The following is a 6573-nucleotide window of genomic DNA, read 5'->3' as shown; positions in this document are numbered from 1 at the left end:
TAAATCACATCACTTTTTTTGAAACGTGCTTGATCAGTCCGTGCTACAGATCCCCCCGCTCCCCCCATTCATAATGATCTGTCTGTGGTGCGAGATTAATAGTAGCCAGTTGGAGAACATTAAGTTGATATTACCTGGAAAGAGAGCAGACACAATTTGAATTAAGGATTTTAATGGGATTGACATTCCTACTTTATGGGGGAAAAGGTGACCGACTGCTTGAGCCCGTGGCAAAGCCCCTGGTGCATGGATTGGCATGAAATGGTGGCAAGGTGGGGGCCCTTGTGCTCTGCTCAGCGAGCTGGTGGCTCAGCCCCAGCGCCAGGATGGCACCGAAGGGCTGAATGGTGGCACAGCACCACGCAATGCTGGGGGTGGGGGGGGGGCACAGCCCCCCGGGCTGGCTGACCCCCGGGATCTCACACGTACGGGACTAACAGGTACCTGCACCCATACAGCCCTGCGGGAAGGGCTGAGATGTTTTCTTGGAAAGATCTGGAAGCTGAGGGGTGAGACCCCGAGAGACGCTTTAGAGCCACCCTCCTCCGCTCACACGCGGCCTCTCGGTGCAGGAATCAGCCTCCTGCTCCTGGCTGCTCGTCGCTTCCCAGTGCGGCTCTGAGGACCTTTGCCGAAGGTAACCCCACGACAAGCCCAGGTCCTCTACTTGTCCTGCTCTGAACTATGCCGCTGCAGCTTTTTCTCCCAAGCTCGGTGCTAAAAATACTTTACAGGTAAACCCTGGGGTGGATCCTGCCACCGATTCATCCTCCTCCTGCTTCCTCTTTCCCAGGCAATTTCCCGCGCAGCTGAGCTGGTTGTTTATCCCAGTGGACACGTGGTATCGATCACGCCGTTTTACAAAGGGAGGGGAAACACAGCCCCTTTCGTCTTCTCCTTGCGTAGGCTGATCTCCTTATCCGGTTTGGATTTGATGACGGGAGGGGTTTTAATCCAGAAGGATTGGAAATCTTTACCCGATCAAAGAATGCCCCTGCACGGCGCAGGGCTTCGGGCTGTGGCTGCGACAAGCAGGTGGGAAAACAGGGAAGCAGAAGGGATGCCCAGCTCTGGAACCGGTCTCAGGTGTTTTGGGGGATGTAATTGCAAAACGAGCTCCTCCTGTGGCATAAACCCTGGCACAGGCCAGCTGCGGCCATCTCTTCAACCGATTTCCGAACTTGTGTATTTGTTTTAATTCCCCCCCCCTCCCTTCTGCTTCTTCATTAACTCGGTCACTTCTGAGCGTGAACACCCGAGCTGTCAGACTGAGGCCGTTTAGCAGGTTAGGTGAGCTGTGAAAAGCAGATTTGCACAATTTGCAGATTGCTCGTTGAGGTGAGAGCTAATGCTGCTGACTCACGAGCTGATCTGATGCTGCTGGCAATCCTTCCGCAGCCTCCGGCTATTTCTATCCAGCCCTTCACCCCCCTCAGGTTTTGGCAACATCTGAAGTTTATTCCAAGAACAGAAGTTTTCAGGATCCAGCAAAGCCACCTGTTTTGCCCTCGAATAGTGCAAGTACACCGTCGCCTCTTCCAGGCCCTGGCCACAAACGTGCTTTTAAGTGGCCTGGCTTGGGCTAGCGATTAGTATTCAGGCAGGAGCGGCGGCTGCGGCGGGAGCGGCGGGGATGCCTCGGCTCCATCTTTATTCATACCCGAGCAGCGTGCGCGCTCCCCGGCTTTGGGCTGTGCCGTGCCGGAGGCACCTGCTCCGGCTGAGCCGCGGAGGACCTCTTGGGTGCTCTGACGCTGCTGGTTCATAGCATTTCTGGATCATTCCTGAGCTCAGGCTCTCACCCAGCCTGGCAGGGGCAGGAACTCTGCTGGCTCCAGGCTGGCGCTGGTGCTGGGTGGCAGCTGGCACCTCCCTGGGGGCTGCTCGCCTTTCCCTCCCCGTCCAGCCGCCTCCTGCCTGTCCTCATCTCCACGTGCTGGCATAAACCCGCCTCCAGGTACGAGCTTTGTGTGGTTCCCGTTGGAAATCTGTGGCGGCAGCCGGGCAGGACAGAAGGGCTCCTCCACCTTGAGCATCGCTCCTGTCAACCTTCAGCTCTAGGGCTGCCCACACGGGGCAAAACCCCTTGTTCTTCCACCCAAGGGCCTTTGTTCTGCGCTTGGTGCAGAAATGGCACCTCTTTTTTTAATCCCACTTCTCACTGTGGTTTGCATCCTTCTCCCAGAGGAAGAAAACCACCTTGGTTGCTCTGGAGGTTTAGCGATGTGTCCCAGGGTGAAGCTTGCCCCCACTGTGTCCCTGAGCTGGGGTGTGTTGGAGAAGGGGGTGAGGGGCACGCTGCTCTCGGGGGGCAGGTTTCTCCGTGCCCCCCTGCCTGGAGGCACCGCAGGGTCCTCGGCAGCCACAAGGCAAACGTCGTGGGAGCTCCATCCTCGCGCTGCCCAGGGGAAGGCAGTGATAGATTAATCTGAACAAAGATTAATCAATAATTTATGCTGGTGTTTTCACTCACCTGGGGCTCAGACAGACTTTGATATGATCTGATGGGGTCAGACCCACCTTGCTTTAATTAAAAGTGATGCTGAAAATTAAAAGGAAAACCTATTGGCTACTGGAACTGAAATCAATCTATGATCAGTAAAGAGAGACTGATTAAAGAGGTGATGCCCAGGAACGAAAGGACAGGTTCAGCAGGCGCTTTCTGAAGGCCAGATTAGCGGGACATATTGAATGTAAATACACCTATTGGCGTTTTGTCATGGCGTGGCCTTTAGCAGCGAGCTGTTTGCGTGCGGTGATAAATGGCTTTGCACCAGGGAAGGTGCGGCGGGACTTCAGGGCTGCGCTGGCGGCTCTCCCGGAGCATCGTGGGGGTGTTGGCTGGGGATGGAGGGGAGTGGGGGGAGCCGGAGCAGCGTCAACAGGAGAGCTGAGCCCCAGGTACCCACCCTTGCTGTGTGGGGTACAGGTGGGTTAAGGCAGCAGGAAATTCAGTTTGCCTGGGTTTTTTGGCAGCGAGCTGCCTGCCAGCAGGCTCGTGCAAAGCAAGCTCGTGCAAAGCAGGCTTGTGCAAAGACTCATGCAGGGCCCCAGGTATGGCAGGGGATGGGCTCTGCAGCCCACTTCTGTGCATGCTCCTGCCTTTCTCTCCAACTGCCGAGCTGTAGTTGGGCTTTGCAGAGGCAGAGCTGCAGGGGCATTGCAGAACACGCTCCAGACTGAGAGCAGGAGGGTGGTTAATGATGGACCCAGCGCTCTACGGGGACTAATTAAGCAGCATTGCATCCGCCTGGGTAAATGGAGATGCTCTAGCAGGAGGGATGCTGTAGGAATGTGATTGAAACCAGAGCTCTGACAGCACAAGACCTGGGGTGGGGAAAACAGAGAGAGCAAAGCCAGTGCTTTCAGGAGGAGGGGTCTTCACCCTGGGAACGGGGCAGCATTTCAGGGGGCCCCAGGTGAATTAAGGCTGGTCTGAGGAGCTCGTGGGAAAGGGAGCAGTTTTGGGAGCAGATACTGCACTGGGCTCTGCTGCTGTCAGTGAAGATGTAAAATGTCCTGAAATTCAGAAGTGATGCAGGGGAGGGATGCTTTCCTCTCACCTACCCTACCTCCAAGGTAACCGGGCAAGGCACCGAGTTAGCACCTCACTAGAACATGAGCAAGAGCCAGCCCTGTGCAACCTCTCCCGCGAAAGTTGGTCTCGCTGGTGTGATGAGGGAAGAGCCTGGAATCACTCCCGGTCACGATTCAAATCCTGGAGCATCCCTGCATGCAGGGATGTTGCCCATCTCTCTTTGCAGGGCTGGATTTTTCCTCTGAAAAGCAAAGAGAAAAACAAGCTGAAGTGTTTCCTTTCTCTCCATCCCACCCTCTGCACACCAGACAGGGGGGGCGAGCAGTATTTTTCCACTCCCCGTGTGCCCTTATCCTCTGCTGTCCTCCGCATCTGCAGCTCCGCGAAAGCCACCCGCAGAGCCCTGAAGGGGCAAGGGACGGTGGGGACAGGGTCGGGGATGGCTTCTGCCCTTGGCTGCTGCAATTGCTCTTTTTAACTTCCCTGTCACTTGTCTGGGGGAAGGAGAGGCAGTGGAGGCAGGGGCTGGCGGCAGCACCAGGGTTCAGGAGTTTCAGAAGCTGCAGGTGGGAGATGGACTCGGCATGGGCCAGGCAGAGCCGGGAGTAAAGCGCCCTCCAGTAGCACTGCTGGTGGGCACCGGCTTTGGGGGTGAGGGGAGAAGCCTCCCTGGGAACAAGGTGACTTACATGCCTTAAAATAAGCTTTTAACATCAATTATTAATATGCAGGGTCTTGGAAGGAGCTCAGAAATGGGGCACGTGTGCGGGGCTCCTGCAGGCACCGGCGCTGCGGCTGCACGGGGATGGGGACAGGAATGGGGATGGGAATGGGGACAGGACAAGGATGGGGACAGGATGGGGATGGGGATGGGGACAGGTCAGGGATGGGGATGGGACCAGGGATGGGGACGGGAATGGTGCGAGGACAGGGATGGGGACAGGATGGAGATGGGGATGGGGACAGGACAGAAATGGGGATGGGGACGGAGATGGGGGCAGGACGGGGAGGGAAGCGGCTGAGGTGCGGCACGCGAGCTGACGGACCCCCAGCTGCTCGGGGGTTTGGATGCTGCTTCCTTCCCTGCCTGCCTTCCCAGGGCTTTGATTCCTCACTGACAGCATGCTGAAGGATTGATCTGAGCAGGGATAAATAATTCATGAGCTTTTTGGGGGTTTTGAGCAGCTGTGAATTTTGAGACGCGAGCTCTGCGCAGCAGACGCTGTTGGGACTAAAAGAACAGTTTGAGGAGAAAGCTGTATATTTTTGTTGTTATTGTTGTCTGTTGCCATTTATAATTTCTAATCTCTTTTTTTTTTTTTTTCTCCTTCTGTAATTTTTTTTTAATGCCTCCCCCCCAAGGCCTGTTTTGTTCCCCTGGCTCTCGGTGACAGAGGCAGTATCCCAGCGGGAGTGGATGGCTCCAGCAGCCACGCTGTGCGGGGGCAGGGTCCCACATCTCGGTGCTGGGTGAAGCTGTAACCTCTGCCTGACTGCCAGGAGCTGCTCCCCAGGGGCACCCCTAGCTCCCCTGTGCCTGTGCAGCACCTCAGAGCCACCTCTGTCCAGCGGCAGCTGCAAAGCCCGAGCTGCTCCATGACCTGAAGTTCAGGGGTTTGGAGAATGCCTCGGTTTCTGCCTCACCATCACCAGCTCCTCTGCTGCTGTCTGCTCCTGATGGGCAGTGCATGGATCCCCTTGGAAAACAAGGGCCGGAGTAGCTCTGGGCACAGGTGGGGGAGGGGATGATTGGAGCTGTGGGCAAAAAACACTTGGGGAGGCTCCAGGGGAGCTGAGGACCTTTCCCTGGTGGTGTCCAGGCAGGAGCAGGGGCGCGATGCTGGAAAAGCTGGACTGCAGCTGCCCTGGGAGCATCTGCCTGGCTGCTCGGGGGCGGCACAAAACCTGTGCCAAGGTCGGACACGGGAAGGAGAGGGGCTTCCAGTGCTGTGCACCCCCACCCAACACCCGCACGCTGGCTGCGGCAGCTCCTGGGAAGGGAGAATGTGGTTTGAAAGATTTCATAAGGGAAAATTAATGATAAAAATATTCTGTTGCAAGTCAGGCAGAAGTCGTAGACTCGCATTGCTGCAGTGTTTTACAGCTGGGCTCACAGCAGAGGCAGGCGGTGCGGGGAGGATCCTGCTGCAGCCTCCGGATCTGGGGGGACCCGCTAATGCTCATCCAAATCAGGGAAACCATTGATGTAGAGAAGTTTATTTAGGAAACCAAGAGCAGGAGGCAGCCCCTGCCCTGCTGAGGTAGGTGTCAGCCCTCTGGAAGCCCTGAGGGCAGCGTGAACCAGTGCTGCCGCCAGCCCGCCATGGAGGAGGAGGGAGGTGAGACCAGAGCCCTTCGCCTCCTGCCCCCCACATCACCCCAAGGCAGCGGCCAGCCCAGAAAGCCCCTTCCCGGGGAGGGGGTTTGCAGCTGGGGGGCTGAGCTGGGGGCTCCTGTAGCCCCATGGAGCTGAGACTGGAGATGCCTCCATCGGAGCCCCCCGTGCTCCGTGCAGCCCAGGTCCTCTCCAGGGGTGCAGGGACAGCCCCTCACTCTGCCCTGGCAAAGGGCTGGGGGCCGCAGCCCCGCTGGCTCCACAAGCCCCTTTCTGTCACTCCAGGGTGGGATTGTCTTTGTCACTCCCAGCAGCTCTGGTTTGGCAGAACAGCAAAACTGGTGCAAAACGTCCATTGGGGGGGGGTGTGTGTGCGGGGGGGGGTGCTGGGGGTTTTGTGCCGCTTCACTCGACTCCTCCAGGTTTTCATCGTGTTCACTGTACAGCAAGAAGAGCTGAAGCCTGCTCCTCAGGGGGACATTCCCAAGGACTTCGGGGTCACCTTTCCCAGCAAATCCGGTGGGTCCATAGCTCCCGGGAGCTGGTGGGCATCTCACTTCTGCGTTTCCCAAGAGGAGCAGGTGCCCACACCGACACAGGCACCTTGGGCTAAGCCTCATCACGGATAAGTGGCTTCAGGCTGATGGAAAGTATTCATGAACTTGGGCTGGATTAGATGAGGAGTTGATGAATGGGGGGG

Source organism: Falco punctatus (assembly GCF_963210335.1).
Source record: "Falco punctatus genome assembly, chromosome: 9".
NCBI classification, from domain to species: domain Eukaryota; kingdom Metazoa; phylum Chordata; class Aves; order Falconiformes; family Falconidae; genus Falco; species Falco punctatus.
The sequence above is the reverse complement of the archived record's forward strand: the minus strand, read 5'-3'. Positions refer to the sequence as shown.